General features: G+C 46.3%; 1 long non-coding RNA gene across 1 annotated transcript; it reads right to left on the minus strand.

Moving 5' to 3' along the window:
• Positions 1 to 810: 810 nt before the first annotated feature.
• On the minus strand, positions 811 to 18,433 carry LOC103693272 (uncharacterized). Its single transcript, XR_005490004.2, has 4 exons — positions 17,348 to 18,433; positions 5,492 to 14,050; positions 5,171 to 5,243; positions 811 to 4,860 (listed from the first exon to the last, which is right to left on the minus strand). It is a non-coding gene; the product is annotated as an uncharacterized LOC103693272 (long non-coding RNA).
• Between the last annotated feature and the right edge of the window lie 2,703 nt (positions 18,434 to 21,136).

Below are 21,136 nucleotides of genomic sequence, written 5' to 3' on the forward strand. Positions count from 1 at the left end.
CAAACGCACAAAATAAAGAAAGAATATTAAAAGCAGTAAGGGAAAAAGGTCAAGTAACATATAAAGGCAGACCTATAAGAATCACACCAGACTTCTCGCCAGAAACTATGAAGGCCAGAAGACCATGGACTGATGTCATACAGACCCTAAGAGAACACAAATGCCAGCCCAGGTTACTGTATCCAGCAAAACTCTCAATTAACATAGATGGAGAAACCAAGATATTCCATGACAAAACCAAATTTACACAATATCTTTCTACAAATCCAGCACTACAAAGGATAATAAATGGTAAAGCCCAACATAAGGAGGCAAGCTATACCCTAGAAGAAGCAAGAAACTTATCATCTTGGCAACAAAACAAAGAGAAGAAAAGCACACAAACATAACCTCACATCCAAATATGAATATAACAGGAAGCAATAATCACTATTCCTTAATATCTCTCAACATCAATGGCCTCAACTCCCCAATAAAAAGACATAGATTAACAAACTGGATACGCAATGAGGACCCTGCATTCTGCTGTCTACAGGAAACACACCTCAGAGACAAAGACAGACACTACCTCAGAGTGAAAGGCTGGAAAACAACTTTCCAAACAAATGGTCAGAAGAAGCAAGCTGGAGTAGCCATTCTAATATCAAATAAAATCAATTTTCAATTAAAAGTCATCAAAAAAGATAAGGAAGGACACTTCATATTCATCAAAGGAAAAATCCACCAAGATGAACTCTCAATCCTCATCTTCGGTTGGTTTATATACAAGTGTGCAATTTCTAGGCTTGAAAGTAAAATGATGCTATCTGGTGCTGGATAGAGGAGCCTTATTTTTTATTATGGCAGCTTGCTATTTTTGTAACATGGTGATTTGGTTGAACACAATAAAGTACAGTAGTAACTGATCTCCCCTTCTTCCTGGATGAGTGAGGAGATGATTAAATGTTGATGTCAGCATCCTTGAGCATATTCAGATGAGCTTCTGCTTCTGTTGAAAAGGATGCTGTGTTTGATTGTGGTCCGAAGCTTTGAAGCACTACTAGGCATCTCCTTCCTTGGAGGTCTCACTGTTTAAACATAACAGATTTGATAGCTTGTTGGTAAGGTGAGGTCCAGCTTGTCTCCACTAGGTCATCTTCATGTGAATCCGGTGGTTATACGGTTTTGTTCTAGGGATATTTCATTTTTTTAATAACGGTTTTAGCTGACATTCATGGAGAGAATGAATCCTTAGAACTGTGCCACTAGTGAAAGGAAATCCTGTCTAGAGTATGTTTCTTGACAAAGCTGTGTCACACCATCCTTTGGGCCCTCTGCTGGAAAAATAGAATCAAGTCTCAGATAATGCCTTTTAAATTGTATCCTCTAGTATTTTAGATGTAGGACAGTACTGTATCATACCTCTGTGGATGTAAAATAGTTTGTACCTGCTTTATGATACGTAGTAGTGACCGTGCTTTATCAGAGCTGTTTTAATGATGTTGCTCAGAATGTTTTCTTTCCAGATGATGATTGAGAAGCTAATTTAAAAAAAAAATGGTGCCAGGTACCACAAGAGTAACAGAACTGTGCTGTTTTCTCGGGTTTTGTTTTTTTACTTTTTTTTTTTTTTAATGGAGTGTGCTGGATGTCTCTACAGTTTTGTTCAGATGACTGCAGAACCTGGAAAAGCTGTTGATGCATAACACACTGCTATTATTGCTCTTTTTATATAAATATAAATATATATATACAGATATATAATTTGAATTTTTTGAAACTTTAGCTGTGCTGTCAACTTTGGAAAAAAGTATCCCCGTTTACTGTGTTGAGTTGGCACTGTACAGAAATTAACAGCCATATTGGTCTAGAAATGTTGAACTTAAGTTTTTTCCATTTGTACAGGGGTAACACACTGTATTAAATATGTAAGATCTTAAAAAAAAAAAAAAAAGACTGTCCCACAGAGAGGTTCTCAAGGGAGGTTCCCCTTCTAGTTTGTGAAGTCAAGTTGACATAAAACCAGCCAGGGCCCACCACAGTGAGTTTCCAGGGCTAACAAACCTAGTACCACAGTGGTTCAAAGCTCTAGAGGCAGGAACTCCACAAGACTAAGGCTGGCAATACTTCCTGTGCCTCTCTTCTGGCTTCTAACAACTTGGCAGTTGTCTTAGTTAGGGTTTCTATTGCTACATGAAACACCATGACCGAAAAGCAAGTTGGGGAAGAAAGGGTTGTTATGATTACACTTCCACATCATAAGTCCATCACTGAAGAAAACCAGGGCTGGAACCTGGAGGCAGGAGCTAATGCAGAGGCCATGGAAGGGTGCTGCTTACTGACTTGCTTTCCCCTGGCTTGCTCGGCTTGCTTTCTTATAGAACCTATGACCACCAGCTCAGCGATGGCCCCACCCACTATGGGCTGGGCCCTCCCCTATCAAATCAATCAGTCACTAAATAGGAAGTGCACTACAGGCTGACCCACAGCCAGATCTTAAGAAAGCATTTTCTTAACGGAGGTTCTCTCCTCTCAAATGACTACGTTCTGTGTCAAGCTGAGGTAAGTCTAGCCAGCAGTCAAGGCCATTCCTTGGCCTATTGAGGCATCACCTCCACCTTTGCTGAGGTGTCCATCTCCGTCCAAACTGCCCCTACACAAACCATGTTGGGTTAGGGCTGGCCCATGACCTCATCTCCAGTTGGTCATCTGTCAGACCCTATTTTCTAAGGTCGTACTGACAGGCACAGGGGCTGAAGGTTTGGCCTCATTAAAGGAGACACTATCCTCTCCACAGTGTCTCCAGCCCCACACAGGTCAGCAGGGAAAGCCCGGCCCAGACCTGCAGGTGCTTCTGCAGATAGAAGTCCCTGGGGGCAGGGAAGACAAAGGGCAGGCTGTGGGTGACACCTGCTAGGGCTTCTAAAAGTTTAAGGAAGAGTCTCTCTACTGATCTTACAGAACAGAACAGACTCAGGGATATCTGCAGCTGCCTCAAATCACACTGGGAAGAGAGCTCCAAATCAACTCTCCATTAACCAAAGTGGGTCCCACTGCTGCCTTGGCAAAGCAGAGAGATAGCCAGTCATGGCCACGATGGGGGCAGTGTCAAGCGCTCCAGGCATCCTTCCGTCTCCCAGCACCAATCGGCAACCAGCCCTGGACAGGACAATGATTCTTACCTGAAATAAATGGGGAGTGCAAAGGAGCATGCTCGACCTTAGAGACAAGCTGTTCCTGTTTTCCCAGGAGGCAGGATCTCCCGGGATCCTGGAACTCCATCACCCAAATGAGAAGGGTACCAGCCGAAGCAGGACAGTGGGAGCCTCCGGCTCCGTGAGAGCAGGGTGGGGTTGGTTATCTATTTTATTTCACCAGTGAAACATGGCAGGACTTGAGCAGAATTACTGGAGTGGACCAGGCAGGGTAGTGTATGCCTGAAGTCGAAGATGCCCAAGGCTCACTGGGGAAGTTGCTCAACTCCAGGAGTTTGGGGTCAGCCTGAGCAACAGAAAAAGAGCATGTCTCTTACAGTAAAAATTACAGTAAAGGCTGGGCATGGTGGCTCGCACCTGTAATCTCCTGACACAGGGAAGGAGGATTCCTGTGAGTTCAAGGCCAATCTTGGCAACACAGTGAGATCCTGTCTCTCATAATAAAAACAACGTTGTTATCTGAAAGAAAACATGACTAAGTCATTGAACAGGCTTTCCCTCCAGTCCCATGAGGTAATCAGTTCACTTTCTGCCTCTTTCCACACTATTCTGATGTTTGCTTGGGGCTGGTTGTTGTTGTTGTGTTTTGTTGAGGGTTTTTTGGGATTTTGCTTTTGTTTTATTGTTGTCATTGGTGGTGTTGGTGGTGGTGGTCTGGTTTGGGGGTTTTTTTTTTTGAAGTTTTTTGCAGCTAGGAGGAGTGCACTTAGGACCTCGGACATATTGGTCAAGAACTGTCATGCCACCCAAGTACCTGTCACTGAAATACATCCTCCCCAGCACGTTTGTGTTTAAGCCAGGGTCTTGCTATATCTCAAGACTGAGGGGTCACATGCGTCCCACCACACCCCTTCAAGCTATCCTTTATGTGCACAGTAAATCCACAGGTCAAGTGTAGCGGCACATGCCTGTAATGTCAGTATTTGGGAGTCGGAACTATGAGATCAAGAGTTCAAAGTCACCCTGTGCTACATAAGAGAGACAGAGTCACACATAGGCACAGAGAGAGAGAGAGAGAGAGAGAGAGAGAGAGAGAGAGAGAGAGAGAACATGAATGAACAGGTATAATTCAACAATCTTCCTGAGTTACTTTGTTTTTGTTTTTTGGGGGGATTTTTGTTTTGTTTTGTTTTTGGAAACTGGGTCTCAGTACATGTCCCTGGCTAGCCTAGAACTTACTTTGTAGATCAGGCTGGCCTTGAACTCATTGAGTTCTGCCTGCCTTTGCTTTTTTTTTTTTTTTTTTTTTTTTTTTTGGTTCTTTTTTTCGGAGCTGGGGACCGAACCCAGGGCCTTGCGCTTCCTAGGCAAGCGCTCTACCACTGAGCTAAATCCCCAACCCCGCCTGCCTCTGCTCTTAAGTGCTGGGACTAAAGGTGCTTACCACCATGCTCGGCATTGATTTTTTTTTTTTCAATTAACAATACATGGGGGGGGTGCTTTATTTGGGGGGGTTGCAAGGGCAGAAGGCAGATAGGAGGGGACAGGGAGATGTACATGGTGTGAAACTCAGGACGAATCAGTGAAAAGTTTTTTAAAAATAAAAGCATTGAATTGGGAGCTTGTTTACAGTTTCAGTGAGTCCACGGTCATCGAGGAGGGGAGCGTGACAGCAGGCAGGCGTGGGCGCTGGAGATGGAGCTGAGAGTTTACTTCTGGTCTGCAGCTGTAAGCAAAGAGAAACACTGGGTCTCACCTGGCCTTTTGAAAACTCAAGACCCACCCCCAGTGACATATTCCCCCAATAAGGTCATACTTCCTAGTCCTTCTTAAACAATTCCCCCAACCAGAAACCAAGCATTCAAATAGATGACCTATGGGTACCGCCCTGGTTCATTCCTCCAGTTTCCTAGCCCAGTTCTTACTTTTTGTAAATGTTTGTTTGTTTGTTTGTTTGTTTGTTTGTTTGTTTGTTTGTTTGGGGGTGGCGGGTGCATGACTGCAGAGTACAGCTCTGAGCCAGTTCTCCCCTCTACCTGTGAATCCCAGGGACTGGGTTTGGTGGCAGATCCCTTTACCCAGTGAGTCATCTCATCTTCTCTTGCTTTTCTGTAAGGAAAAAACAAAACAAAACAAAACAAAACAAAACAAAAACAGTGTTCTTTTTCCCCTCTAGCTAATCCTTCTGTGGACGTACACACACAATGCAAACGGAGTGTTGCATAGAACACACTGAGGCCCAGGGTGACAGCTTCCTACAGCTCAGTCTACACTTTCATTTTCTTCTGTTTGCTGAGGCAGGATCACACTACTCAGTTGCTGGTTGCCGGGTAGCTCCAAGCAGCTCTTCCTCTTACCTTCCTCTGCAGAAAAGAACTCCGTCTGAACAGGCAGAAAAGACACATAGAGGTCATCTCCCATCTCCTGCCAAGAAACAACACCGGCAGCTTCTTAGGTACCCGACACCCAGAGGAACGTGAGGCCCTGGCGCCCCCTGCTGGTTGCATTCAGAATGGCTGAGAAACCGATGCAGCAGGAATGTGAGAATTTCAAGGTCTTGGTGCCTGACTACTGGTTCTGCTTGCATCCTATTCTAAGAATCATATTCCCAGGAAGGCACTTAGCTTTTCCAAAACCATCCGGGGAAGTGGCTTCACGGTACAATTGGGTAGTCTAACATATACAAGGTCCTGGGTGTAACCAACAGCACTGCACACCTTTAAGCCCAGCAGAGGCAGGCGATCTCTGTGAATTCAAGGCCAGCAAAGGTGGGGGCATTCCTCTAATGGAACAAGTTTGCACATCTAAGCTCTAGGCTAGCCGTGGCTGCAGAGAAAGACCCAGTTTCAAATAAAAACAACACAAGCCCTACTTTTCGTTTTCACACATTCCCACAAGTGCCCCCACTAACAGCTAGCTGTTGAGTATCTCAGTCACTCACTACTCTTAGAGGAAAAAAAAAAGCCAAGGGATGGTGGTACATGCTTTTCATTCCAGCACTTGGGAGACAGGCAGGCAGGTCTCTGAGTTCGAGGACAGCCCTAGGACTACACAGAGAAACCCTGTCTTGAAAAATCAAGCAAACATCCTGAGGTCCTTCTGTTTCTTTATTGGCGCACATGGCACAGCGCGCACGTGGAGTCGGAAGACAACTTCCGGGATCCCGTCGTCTCTTCACGCTTCAGCTCCAGAGCAACTGTGGAAGCTGCCTGGCTCTTCAGGCCCCGCCTATGGTAAACAGACGTTGCGCCGGTGGCATTTACTTTAAGGATTTTAATAAAAGGGGTATCTGACAGTGGAGTTCCTTCCAATATCCTCAAAGCAGAAGGCTCGGGGCATTTCCTCAACAAACAACACAGAAAACAGCGTGAGGCTCAACTGTTGATAACGCCACCTGGAAAAAGAGCATTTCAGAGAGCGCTAGTGACGTCACCAAATAAGGAGTCGAGACCCTGTCCACGGGAAGAGCTTCATTGGCCAGTGCTGACCACAGTGTACATGCTGGGCCAGCAAGATGGCTCGTGGAGCAAAGGCACTTGCCCCCAGCCTGACAACCTGAGTTAGATCTCCACCACATGGTGGGAAGGGGGGAACCAACACCACTCCGTGTCCTTGGACTGCGGCCAGCAAGGGTGAGTACACATGCAGCACACAGTGGGGATTTTGAATGAGTGTGGCCCTACACGCCAGTAACCCTAGCACTCAGTAGGCAAAATCAGGGGAATTACCCCAAATTCAAGGCCATCCTGAGCAATAGGGCACTTTCTAGCCCAGGGTTAGTCATGGCAAGATTTTAAATAAATAGTATAGCACATCTAAACAGTCTAAATAAGTTGAGTTGTGTAATTTGAGTGAATTCTATGATACGTGCATATGTGCAACTTTTTCAAAGAGGACTTTTATTTTAAACATCTCGGGGAGGCACATCCTGTTTTATAGAACAGGCTCAGGATCAGGATCAGAGGTAAAGCCCTTGATAGAGGCCACACAGTGGCCTATTATGGATTCAAAGTCAGGTGCAGACACTCACATGAGGCCCCTGTCTGTCCTGCCATTCTGCCTCCTTTCACACCAACTCTGACCCCCTCCGAAGTGAGAGGCCTTACACTGGGAACCTTCAGAGGGAGCACAGTGAACAGAGGGGCTTGTGTGCACCTCCAGGAGACCCCGATGGCTCAAACGGAAGGCAGAAGAAGACAGGGGTTAAAACAGCTGGCCTTAAAGAGCACAGATTACTTCTTTTATTGTTGTTTGTTTGTTTTATTTTGGTTTTCAAGACGGGGTTTCTCTGTGTAGCCCTGACTGTCCTAAAACCAGCTCTGTAGACCAGACTGCCCTCAGACTCAGAGATCCTCCTGCCTCTGCCTCCCAAGCACTGGGAATAAAAGTGTGTGCCACCACCGACCCAGCTAGCTAGTTGGTTTTGAGACTAGGTCTCGTGTAACCCAAGCTGGCCTCACACCATATTTTGTCATTGCAAATGTCCTTGAACTTCTCTTACACACACACACACACACACACACACACACACACACCACCCCAGTCCTATCCCTATGCTGATCACCTGTCTGTGCAGTGTGAGGAATGAAGCCAGGGAGTCATTTGTGGGAGGCCATCATTCTATCCACTTGAGCTCCATCCCCAGCACAACACACACACACACATTAGAAATTTGTCCTGTTTTCTCCGACTCTTGTAGCTTTTGTTTACTCCGATTTACAAGAGTCCACCAGAGAAGCCAAGATAGGTAAGACATTAATTTTCTTCTTTTATACGCTAACGGCTTTGAATTTTTTTTTTTTTTTTTTTTTGGTTCTTTTTTTCAAGCTGGGGACTGAACCCAGGGCCTTGCGCTTCCTAGGCAAGCGCTCTACCACTGAGCTAAATCCCCAAACCCAGGGCTTTGAATTTGACTGTGACTGGTCACTGGTCTCGGCTCCCTCAGACCCCTGGGTAGAGAGGCAAGTGGTGGCTAAAGCAGAACTGGCTGGGGATGTGGTTCTGATGCAGGGCGCTCGTCTACCATACACAAGACCCTGAGGCTGAGTCTCAGCTGAGAAACAAAAAGAAGGAACGCGGCTAAGCCAGGGGTGGTGCTGCAAACCTGTAATCCCAGCACTGGAAAGCCTGAGGCAGGAGGATTGCCTCAAGTAAGAGACTAGCCTGGGCTAGAGGAGTGCCAGAGCAACAGGGCTACACGGCAAGATTCAGCCTAAGAAATAAATCCAGAGGAAACCCCAGTCGGGCCCTGGAACTTCTAGACTCGAGGTTCACAGGGTTTGAAGGAGGTGACAGGTGAGATTCAAGCATACAGGGGTGTCACCCAAGTGCTGGACGTGGGCCACAGGCCACTGTCACTTGGACTTAACTAAGTCCAAAGCAATGCCATGAGTGGGCCATGAGAAGCAGGAGGGTGCCTAGCTACTCCCCAGCTCCCAAACTCCCAGTGGATACCCAGGCACTCTGAGACCTTCACGAGGAGAGCCCTCAACTCGGTGTTGGTCACTTCCGCTGCAGGGTCACCTTTGTTCTGCCTTCATCTTAGGCTTAAAAGTTGTCTTCCAGGCTGGGGATTTAGCTCAGTGGTAGAGCCCTTACCTAGGAAGCGCAAGGCCCTGGGTTCGGTCCCCAGCTCCGAAAAAAAGGACCAAAAAAAAAAAAAAAAAAAAAGTTGTCTTCCAGTAAAGACAAACTGGGCTCGTTCCTGGTTATGATTAAGCCCGTTTCTCCAGGATTGGGCTATGCCTTATCCTTAACTGCAAACAGCTCTGTACTGCTTGCTGTTCCAGGCATGGCAGTCGCGTCTTTCTTTTAAAAAGTTGATTATAGCCATCTCGCCATGCTACTTTTGTTTCAAAAGGTCACGTGACCACCGATGCCGACCTCGTTCTGCCCACCTGCAAGCACGTCTTTGTTTCAGCAGGGACAGCTTGTTATGCTTGTGTTCAGCTCCTGTAACCCTGCCTATTCTGCCCTCCAAATCCTCCATTTGGAAATCAGATACCCCTGAGCAGTAAAAACCTTGTCTTCCTTATTCCGTGCTGACCCCTCGAACTCCCCCTTACGGGGAGGCAGTCGTAGACAGGAATTAGAAAGCTTGCTTCAATTAATTTGGTCATGACTGGGGTCAGTGGCCTTTCTCCTCCATCTTTGGGATTAACAGAAGCCGGGGTGGGCTGAGGGCACAGTGCAGATCGGTACGGGGTGAGAGAGCCAGACCCCCACGCCTCAGATGTGAGTTCAGCCACTGATTACTAAGGGAGACTGGGTTCATGAAGCATGCAGAAAGGAACAGAGCAGTGTGTCAAAGAGGAACAGGGGACACTAGACAATGCCTGGAGTCACTGTGTGGGAACAGCTTGGAAAGAGGGAGCTCCTTACTGCCTACCGCAAAGCTCACAGGGACCATCTTACCGGCTATGTGTGGTCCTCCCAGGATCCCAGCAGCCAGGAGGCTGAAGCAGGAATTGTCACAAGTCAAGAGCAGCCTAGGATATATATGGAGACCCTGTCTGGAAACAGAAATCCTATGATGTCTAGCATAGGAAGGTACCCAGCGTTTGATCCCTAGCACCACAAAAACCAAGAGTGGCATCACACACACACACCTACGACCTCAGCATGGCGGGAAAGGGCTGGCAACACGGAGTTGATAGAGTACTTGCCTAGTACTCCTGAAGCCCAGAGTCGGTGGTGTGGTGCAAGCAGTAATACCAGCACTGAAACACTGAGGAGGTGAAGACAGGAAGATCAGGAGTTCAAGACCATCCTCAACTACATAGCAAGTTCAAAATCAGTGTGGGCTCCATGAGAACCTGCCGGGGGAGGGGGTGGAGGTTAAATGAAGGTTAAGACAGGTCCCCAAAAGTGTGCACAGACCCACAGGAAAGATCAGCCATGAGTGTCAATACTACTGAGGTTAGACAGAGAGTCAAAAACACACAGCAGCCTCACCTGCCCACAAACTGTGGGGGAGAAAACAGGGAGGGAAAGGAGAAACAACCTGACCCCACAGCCATGGCTTCCTACCTCCAGATTCAATAGACTGACATTTTTTTTTAATCTGAATAATAATAAAAATGTCTGTACTTGAAAAGAATACATTATCCACAGCCATCCCAAAGGCTGGCTGGAGTTCTGCCCACATTCCTGCAGAAAAAAACAAAAACAAAAACATCAAATGAACCAAATTCAGTGGCCAGTGGGGACAGAAAAGAAAGGGATGCAAGTGTACTGGGCTTCAGCCACCCCAGAGGGGGGCAAAGTTAGCAATCATTTCTGATAAATCAGGCTGTTGCCATTCCCAGAGGCTGTCAGAACATTTGGTTCTCATCACAAACTAGCCTCAGGTACAGCCCTGAGGATTCTCCAGAGTGCCAACTGATCCCAGTGCAAAGCTGTGTGCACAAGTCTTGGCTTCCTATAAGGCAGGGGTGCAGCTGTAGGCTTATGATCACAGCTGAGGCAGGAGGATTAGGTCAAGGCCAGTCTGGACTATACAGAACCAAATCAGAAAGAAATTAAGAAAGAAAGAAGGAAAGAAAGAAAGGAAGGAAGAAAGAAAGAAAGAAGGAGAGAAAGAAAGAAAAAAGAAAGAAGGGAGGGAGGGAAAGAGGGAGGGAGGGAAGGAAGGAGGGGGGAAGGGAGGGAGGGAGGGGAGAGGAGAAGAAGGGAGGGGAAGGGAGGAGAGGAAGAAAGGAAGGAGAAAATAGGAGAGGGCCTGGCTTCAACACACCCGCACATTTCCTGGTACAAAGCCTTATCAATAAATATATGGGCAACATTTCCAAGAGCTAAACTGAACCATGGTAGCCAACACACTGTCCCCGACACCTCTCCTCACCCTCCCTTATTCTGGCTACACTGGTTTCTTTGATGACCCTCTAGTCACCAGGCATCCTGCTGTTACTATGAGGTAGTGAAACTGTCGAAAGGGAGGCATAGTAAAGAGAAGTACACTCTAGGCACATTCCTCGGGAATTCCTAGCCCCTTCCTGTCACTTCTCTGCTTCTTCTCCACACATTCCCACCACTGTGATGCCAGGCCCTATCGCAGGCCCATAGAGCAGGCTGACCACTTACCAAAACCAATGAAGCCCCGAGCCAAAACAACACTTCCTTCCCTCTAAGACATCTGTGAGGTAAAGTCTAACAGAGGAAGTAGTTAGACTTCAGTGCCCTGATAAAGAGGGCACCAGAGCTTCCTCTTTTGCTCTCAGGTTGCAGAGGATGCAGGAAAGAGCCAAGAGGACAGCTCTCCCTCATCCCAGACCTCTAAACCCTCACAAACGTGAGAAGAGAAATGATTCGTGACTCCATACGGCCTCTGGAACTTTGTGCCTTAGCCTGGATTCCTCAATTCCCTATTCTGCTTCGCTTTTCCATAAAGTCCTCTTCACATCTCAATGTTGATCTTCAGGCAGACTCCGGGTACACACAAAGAACAGAGATAAAGATGATCCAGCTACACCGCTTCTGAATATCCAAAAGGATTCTAAGTCAGCATTCCAGGAAGACCTACACATCCATGTTTATAGCCACACTGTCAACATGACACAGATTTCGAAAACATGGTAAATATATACAAGTTTTGGGTTTGAGGTTCAAGGGAGACACTTTGAACCCCAAACTTTTTTTTATAAGATTTAGTACAAGAAATTAATGCTGTAGACAGGCAGACAGCAGCATGGTGAGGTGATAGCAGGCCCCTGTGGCAGAGTAAATGTCCCTTCTTACACATCATAGACACAAAAGGGCATCCTATACCGTGTGATGGATGACGGGAAGTCCACAGCCATTGCTTACAATCAGCCTGCCCTCTGATTCCCAGCTGGTTGAGGAGGGGAGCTCTGTTAGTTTGAGGCCTGTAAGTAGAGTCAGCTGAGAGTGGGGAGGGCAAGACTCCTGATAAACAAGGGCATGAGGATACTATTACCAAGGGCATGAGGATACTATTACAATGCTGAGGCCCTGGTAACAATAGACACATCTATCGTGTTCATGCATCTGTAAAAAAGTAAATCAGGGCCAAAGATATGGGTCAGCAGTTAAGAGCACCGGCTGCCCTTCCAGAGGACCTGAGTCCCATTCCCAGCACCCAGATGGTAACAACTACCTGTAATTCCAGTTCCAGGAGATCCGATGCCCTCTTCTGGCCTCATTGGCACCAGTCACACACATGGTACACAGACATATATGCAGGCAAAACACCCATAAATATTACAATAAATAATATTTTTAGAAGAATAAAATCATGGCATTGTAGGTTGATGTCATTAAGAAGGCTGATTGATTATAGTCTCATAGCTACCCAGGCCGTTTAACTCTGAGAATACATATTAAATTGGATAGTTATCAGAGAGTATACAAGCTAGCCAGGATATAACATGGATTTTAAGCCTTTCTTAAGCTGGAATAGATAACTAAATGTTCTGTTTAACTGATAAAATATTGGACTGGGTATTAGGCATATTTTATATTTTTAAATTACAAAATGATAATAGTTGTGCTCAGCTTATATTTGAGAGAAGAGGATTTTTTTAATTAAACAGAAAGGGTGAAGTGTAGGTTGATATCATTATGCAGGTGAAGGCAGGTACAGGATAGAACGAGGCCTGTCATTGGACGAGAAGGAAGGATGGGGGCGAGAAAAGTTTTAGAGAGGCAGAGGAGGTTGGAGCGAAGGGAGGCAGCTGAGAGATTCCTCTCTGCATTTATTACAGGTTGTTATGACTATTCTTAAGGGATGGATGTATACAGGATTTTGTGTTGTCTAGATGGGCAAACTATATCTTATCTAGGTGGGCGGTTTATATCCTTATCAATTGGTTATAAGTTCATTGTGTGGGTGTATTGTGAATTGAGAATTTAACATATAAATCTGATTGTTGGGTTATAGTTTGTTGAGTCTTGATTTTACCAGGTGGCTAGAACCAGAGAGTTCAAGGGTAGCAGAGAGCTGCTGGGAAAGATACTAATCTGAGATGAATTAGCACTAGTTCTAATGGCCTGTTGTAGCCAGAACTAGTGAGAGTGAGACCGACAGGGTACGCGAGAGAACTGGTTCCACTGTTCTTTATATTTTTACCGCAACATGGCATCTACAGGAAAATGGATGGAACTGGAGGTCACTGTGTTAAGTGAGACAAGCCAGACAAAATTAAAATGAGGGAGGAAGAAGAAAAAGTGGACGGGGTGAATAAACATGCCTTAGACACTGTGGTTAATGGTATCACCCACCCCATCTCAAGGAGAGAAAACTGAGGCATCTGAGGCTCAGAACCCTTCCAATTTAGTATCACATAACTCAAAGGACTTCTCAAATCATATCATTCCTTTGGTTTTATTTCACTCTATTTTTGAAGTAAAGTTTGAGGTAGCTCAAGCTGGCCTTGAACTTCCTATATAACCAACCAGGGGGTAACCCTGAACTCCTGATCCTCCAGCCTCTACCTCCCACATGCTGGGATCACAGGCACTTGCTATTGACAGAGAATCCTGACTTGGAACTTCCCACCTTTAGGACCTCCCACTGGGCCTTAGGGAAGGTCCCTGAGTGCCCCTCGATGCCCAGCCAATCATCCTGTCTCTTAGTTAGGGTTTTATTGCTGTGAACAGACACTGTGACCAACGCAAGTTTTATAACACACAACATTTAATTGGGGCTGGCTTACAGGTTCAGAGGTTCAGTCCATTATCATCAAGGCAGGAGCATGACAGCATCGCAGTATCCAGGCAGTCATGGTGTAGGAGAAACTGAGTTCTACATCCTCCTCCGAAGGAAGCCAGGAACAGACTGAGCATCCTCAGGCAGCTAGGAGGAGGGTCTCACAGTGACATACTTTCTCCAACAAGGCCACACCTTCTAACAGTGCCACTCTCTGGCCGAGCACATGCAAACCATCACATCCAGCCACCTGGAGATAGAAAAGGTCCCTGAGTCACTCCTCTCTGCCCGGTCAATCAATGTAAAGGTCACCAGGACCACCAATCATTACATGCCCAGTTGCTGTTGCTATTATCTGCCCTCAAATTTTGTATAAAAAGCTTATGAAAGTGTAATACTCAAAGTGAGTCTTAACTAGGGGGAGACCCCCACACACAAGTGAGACACAAGAACGGAGTTTGATGCAAGTGCAAGAGATTTATTTTTCTGGTGCGTTGGGGTTGACCCTCAATCAGTCCCTCGTGGTGAGTGACTAGAAGGTGACCCCGAATGGCTATAACAAGCAGTTTTTATACATTTTAGGGGGACAGGTTACATCAGCAAGGTTACCATTTAAACTTATTGGCTAACAAGCATATGACACACATTTGAACTCTATCTGGGACCAGAGGGTCAGGTGACTATCAGTCAGTACATTCTGTGTCCTTTCAAGAATGTTCCTGCTCCTCGGAACTATTGGTGGAGAATAGAACTTGGCCTAGCCTTGTCCTGAGGTGGTGGATGTAAGGCTGATGAAAGCCCCTAGGGTTCTTCAAAAGAGAGAGAAGGGGCTGCCTCTCCTCTGTGTGCAGGATGACCCCAGCACGCTGGAACAATAAACCTCTTGCTTTTGCATCGAACTTCTGTTCTCAAGTCTCATTTGAGCGTCTCCTGGTAGCTAAGGCTCACTCTGAGTCTTACACTATCACTCCTGACTCAATGGACCTGTAAAATGCAGCCCAGGCATGGCTCAGTGGTAGAGCAAGTGCTTCGCACACATTAGAGCAAGTGCTTTGTATCCATTAGACCATGGGTTCTACACCCAGCACCACAATAGATACATGAATTTAAGGTAATAAACTGCATCCCACTTTACACCTTAAGTTACCCATACAGGAGGTTTAACGAATATATTTTCTCTTTACAAATTAACATGTAAAATTCTGCTTTATTTTACAACAACAACAACAACCAAAAAACCCTGCCTACCACTTTTGAGAATCTCTATGAGTGTAATGATATCTGACGGAAACTGGGAACCCAAGATCAACACAGGATCTTAGAAAGCATCATGCTGGGGGTGTACAAGATGGCTCAACAGAGCAAGGGTGATTGCTGCCCAGTTTGACAACGAGAGTTCAAACCCAGGCTCCACATGGTAGGAGGGAACTGATTCCTGGAGTTGTTCTCTGGCTGCCTCACTCATGCCATCACACTTGAACACACACAATCGGTAGATAGATAGATAGATAGATAGATAGATAGATAGATAGATAGATAGATAGATAGACAGACAGACAAAATGTGTGTGTGTGTGTGTGTGTGTGTGTGTGTGTGTGTGTGTGTGTGTATACCACAGTATCAGTAATCACTGATAAAGGGACCATCCGTAGGTTACAAAACCCAGGTAAACAGTGGGGCCTCAATTCAAAAACAAAAAAATAATGTTCAGTCATGCTTCTGAAGGCAAAAAGTTGGAGAAGAATGTGGCTGCACTGTTTTGAAAGGCTGGCTGCCGATGTGGAACAATTGAGCTATGTGTTTGTAAACACGGCTATTTAAAAGAATTCCAATTAAAATGCCACACATATTTGGAAGGCTGTGTTTTGTCAGCTAAAACTCTGAGAGGAGAGCAGCTCAAATGACTCCATTTCTAGTTGAATTAGCTCTTTACCATCAGACAATTTTGTTTTTATAATTCTTTCAGACAGGAAAAAAAAAAAAAAACATGCTAGCAACCTCATCCTGATCATTTTTTTCTCTCCCGAAGGATTCATCTCTAGAGTTCTCATTAGGGAGGAGGGACAGCTAATCTAATTAGATGTTAGAGGAGATACTAAGTAAAAGCCATTTACAGAGTGTTTCCAAAGTGCTGTTACCACACAAAGCAAGTTACACACAGTATCTCTTTTAACTCTCTCATCATGGCCATGAGGTAGTGGGTTTTTTTTTTTTCTTAAAGATGTATTTATTTGGGCTGGAGAGATGGCTCAGTGATTAAGAGCACTGACTGCACTTCCAGAGGTCCTGAGTTCAAATCCCGGCAACCACATGGTGGCTCACAACCATCTGTAATGGGATCCAATGCCCTCTTCTAGTGTGTGGGAAGACAGTTATAGTGTACTTATATATAATAAATAAATCCATCTTTTTTTAAAAGATGGATTTATTTAATGTATGAGTGCTCTATCTGAATGTATACATGTAGGCCAGAAAAGGGCATCAGATCCCATTACAGATGGTTGTGAGCCACCATGTGGTTGCTGGGAATTGAACTCAGGACCTCTGGAAAAACAGCCAGTGCTCTTAACCGCTGAGCCATCTCTCCAGCGCCCAAAGTAGTGTATCTCTTAGGTTAAGTTCAACTATGTGAACCAGGTGTGATGGTGGTGGTAGTGGTAGTGCATGCTTAGAAAGCCAGCTATCAGGAGATGGAGGCTGGAGGGTTAGAGGTTCAAAGTCACCCTTAGCTCTATACCTGGGCTGCAAGAGATCCTACCAGGGAGAAAGAGAGACAGAGGGAGAGAGAGAGCAGGAGGAGTAAAGACCTGGCTCTGGGGACAGTATTGCCAGGTAAGTATGAGGGTAAGAATTTGGATCCCTAGAACCCATGTCAACAGGACAGACATGGTGGCCCACCTATAATTCAGCACTCAGAAAGACAGAGGTCTCTGGAGCTGGCTGACTAGCCAGAGCAGCCCTGTTGGCAAGCAGAGGTTCAACTGAAGGACCCCGCCTCAACAAAAACTATGAAGAGCAACTGAGGAAGACTGCTAAAGCAACCCCAGCCCTCTCCACACGCACGCACAAGTATCTACCTCACCCCACACAGACATACACAAGTAAGGAGCCCCAAAATCCAGCTGGAAGAGAAAGGAAAGAAACATTGTGACACTTGCTTTACACTCTGTGCATCTGTAGGTTGTGTTATGAGCCTCTACACCCCTCAGAGACAAAGCATCCTGAAACATAACATTTAGAATTTTACTCTTAGACTCAAGAATCTGCTACTTTTCTCAAGTAGAAATAATTAAATCCTTCCCATCACTGTGACAGGAAACAGTCTGCAGGATAACAGACCGGCGCCTCCCCATCCCACCCCACCCTCGCCAAGCCCCGCACATCTCTTGGGGAGTGAAGTGGAGGCTGCTCTGCTCCTGTTCAGAGCTTGTGTGAGTCTCCCTCCTTCAGGGGCTCTCCATGGCTGCAGCACTGCTGCCCTCTGCAGACACCCAGAGCTCAGACAAGGAAGCCCAGAGGTAACTGGAATAGCTCAGCAAGTACCTACCATCATTACAGAAGCCAGTGAGCGTGGGTGATCTTCAAACGTCATCCAAAGAGCCAGCAACCTGAGAAGACAGTAGGTTAACATCCTAACGGATCGATCGGTCTTCTATCTCATCTCCAGCTGGCAGGTGACAGGGGCAGAAAGAAGAGACAAAAACAATCATGGCAGAGCTCTGTGGTTAGGGGTCAGCCACATTTCTGAGCCTACCCTCACGACCTCTGTGTTGTCTTCATTGTCACCCTGTAGATTCTTCCTTCTTTCTGTTTAGGCTCAGGCATTTCTGGAGACACTGTGTCTAAGTATTCCCTGCTGGTGCCCAGGGGCATCTGGGCTGGGAGAGGGTTGACTCAGAACTAACCAGCTATGGAGAGCAAGCTCACTAAGTTGTTGATAACCTTTGTGAACAGATCCCTTTTCGGAATGTGGAATATAAGAGTTTCTCTATAATAGAGACTATGGAAGTGCCCCATCACAATCACAGCCATATCTGCTGCACCAGGCCCTGGGGTAAATCTCTCATCCACACTCTGCCCAGTATACCAGGGCAAGAGTGTACCATGTGGGGGTTGGAGATTTAGCTCAGTGGTAGAGCACTTGCCTAGCAAGCACAAGGCCCTGGGTTCGGTCCCCAGCTCTGAAAAAAAGAAAAGGAAAAAAAAAAAAAAAAAAAAAGAGTGTACCATGTGGACAGAGGAGGAGAGGCAAAGGGAGATCGTGCTTGATCCTGGAGGTCAGAGAAGCATTCGGGTTTGCAGGCTACCTGCCCTGCATGCACTGTCACCCAAAGTCCCCTGCCCAGGCAGACCCAGCACTGCCTGTATTCACCAATACCAGCCAGTCCCTCTCAAGCAGAGTAGTGTGTGGGGTATGGGGAGTGGAATATGAAAAAGGGGGGGGGGGCTGGAGAGATGGCTCAAAGGCTAGGAGTGCTGATTGCTCTTCCAAAGGTCCTGAGTTCAAATCCCAGCAACCACATGGTGGCTCACAACCATCTGTAATGAGATCTGATGCCCTCTTCTGGTGCATCTGAAGACAACTACAGTGTACTTATATATAATAAATAAATCTTTAAAAAAAAAAAAAAGAAATATAACAACCTGTATCTATGTAGAGATGCATGGCGAGGATCGTTTACGTCCGCCTCCGTGTTGCTTCTCCCTTTTTGCTCCTCCCTCTTCTTCTAAAGCCTCTGTTCCCACCTCCCTTTCTTCTTGTCCAATGACAGGGTTCGTTTTATCTTGTCTGCCTTCACCTGCATAAGGACATCAACCTACATTCACTGTTCTGATAAAACACCTGACTAACTACACAAGAAGGGGAGAGAGAGCTTATTTTGGCTTACAGTCTGAGTGGTCCCAGAGGCGGCAGGAGGTGACTCAGCTGGCCACATGATGTCCACAGTCAGGAAGCAGAGAGTCGCTGCTGGTGCTCAGTTGACTTTCTTCTTTTTATTTGAACTGAGACTAGAACTGATGGAATAGCACCACCCACATTTAGGGCTGTTCGTCACACCTCAATTAATCTAGAAAATCCTTCACATGCATGCCCAGAAACCTGTTTATATGGTGACTTCGAAGCCCATCAAGTCGACAGTCAGGGTTAACCATCAAAGTGAAGTTAACTTAGTTAACCTTTGATTTAACTAACTTTGCCACTAGTCTCAAGGAGCCCAGGCTAGCCTCAAATTCCACACCTATCCAAGGATTGCCTGGAATTCCTGACTTCCTGCCTCCACTTCTCAAGAAGAGGCTCCAAACTTCATTTCCGTTCCATGTCACCTGTACCCGCTCCAGACCCAGGCTGCCTACAAGACTTGTTCCACCAGCTGTCTGCCTTCACTAGCCCATAAACTCCACAGACGTAGCAGCCACACCCCATCCCCTCCATCCTGTATTCAGTGTGTCCAGGGGCACAGCGACTAGACCATAATAGGAGGTTAATTAGCACTTGACACTCATTCTCGAGACCTGGAATTCTTTCAGAGTGCAGACCAGCCTCAGGAAATACACAATGCACCAGAAAGACTCAAGTTAGCTCCTGGGGTGTGTCTGTCTGTTTCCCGGGAAGCCTTGTCATGTGGTTTATTAGATTTGGGGGGAGGGGGCTGACCCACCACCACCAGATAGTGTTCAGATAGAACTCACACAGGAAGCATACTACCACCCACAAAGTCTGATTAGGGAAGTGAGGATGGCCCCAGGGGTTCTCTAGGATAATGTCCCACCTACAGTTGCTTCAAAGAACCACGGATTGTGAAACACTGTTCTCACAGGCTTTCTTGGTCCCTTAAAATTTTCACGGACACTGTACCTCAAAGGGTCTCTCTAGTGCTGACTTATTCATAGGCTTCACAAAAACAGGGGACCCTCCAAGAGGCCATGCCTGTACTACCAGGGATCCCCGGGGCTGGAGACCAGTGATCTGGTATAGAACAAGGATCAGCTGCCCTGTGGCCCAGTAGCCTCTAGATGGCAGTGCCCAGCCAGGTACAGGAACAACCTGTGATAAACAGGGAACCAGAAAAGAGGGGGAGGTGCAAAAGAAGAGCTGCCAGAACTTGGGGCTTCAGAGATCCAAAGGCACTCTCAGGAACCAGCCAACATCCACTAAGGAGCCCCACGAAGAGAGGAAGGAAGAGGGTTTGAAATCTCAATAACTATGGGGCATTTATTGAAACCCTGCTCATTGTCACAGCCCTGCAGAAAGCCTGCATTGTTTTTACCCTGCTTTGAACACTTCCACTCCTCATGGGATTTTCTTTTTTAAGGTTTATTTACTTATTTAATGTATATGCATACGCTGTCGCTGACTTCAGACACACCAGTAGAGGGCATCAGATCCCATTACAGATGCTTTCGAGTCACCATGTGGTTGCTGGGGATTGAACTCAGGACCTCTGGAAGAGCAGCCAGAGCTCTTAGCCACTGAGCCATCTCTCCAACTCCCGGTGGTTTTTTCCATAGCATAAACGAACTGGTTTAATTAGCCTTTTGTTGAAAGCGTTTGTGCTCTTTCCATCCCTATCCCAAGTGATACTCACCTGATACCAATGCAGAAGAACCAGCTTCTGCCACGGTTTCTCTGGAATGTAGGGGCAGAAATTAGATGACGGGATCAAAGGCTAGGTCCACTTGTTTTCCTTGGGTTTGTTGACAGGATATCACTAGGGAAGTAAGAACCTCCCCCATGCTGGCATGAACTCATTCATACCACCAGTCATCTCTTGTTGGATGGCTGACTGAAAACAGTCTCACAAGGTAGGGAAGCTTGTCTGGCGTCAAATCACAGCAACCTTCCCGCCTGTACTTTCCGAGGGCTCTGCTCTTCAATTTCTAGTTACCAACAAGACAAAGCGGAAACAGAAGTTTGTATTTCTAGTTCTTTCTTTTGGTTCTTTTTTTTTTTTTTTTTTTCGGAGCTGGGGACCGAACCCAGGGCCTTGTGCTTCCTAGGTAAGCGCTCTACCACTGAGCTATAATCCCCAGCCCCGTATTTCTAGTTCTAAAGCCCATTCGCACCCTGGCTTTCACTGTGCGGCATTCCTATTTCACTGATGGACAAGAACCGGTGTCTGTGGACCAGGTCAGTAGATTTCTCATTCTTTCATTGTGTGTACATGTGTGTGCGCACACGGGCAGAGAGTGCGCTTTTCACATGGGTTCTGAGGCACATGGTTTGTTCACTAGACCAAAACTGGCCCTTGTCACAACTCCATTCCCCTGAGCTCATATTATGAACAAAACTTTACATTCATACCATGTTTTAGGAAAATATTGGGCTGGAGAGATG

Source organism: Rattus norvegicus, chromosome 10, assembly GCF_036323735.1.
Source record: "Rattus norvegicus strain BN/NHsdMcwi chromosome 10, GRCr8, whole genome shotgun sequence".
Taxonomy (NCBI): Eukaryota; Metazoa; Chordata; class Mammalia; order Rodentia; family Muridae; genus Rattus; species Rattus norvegicus.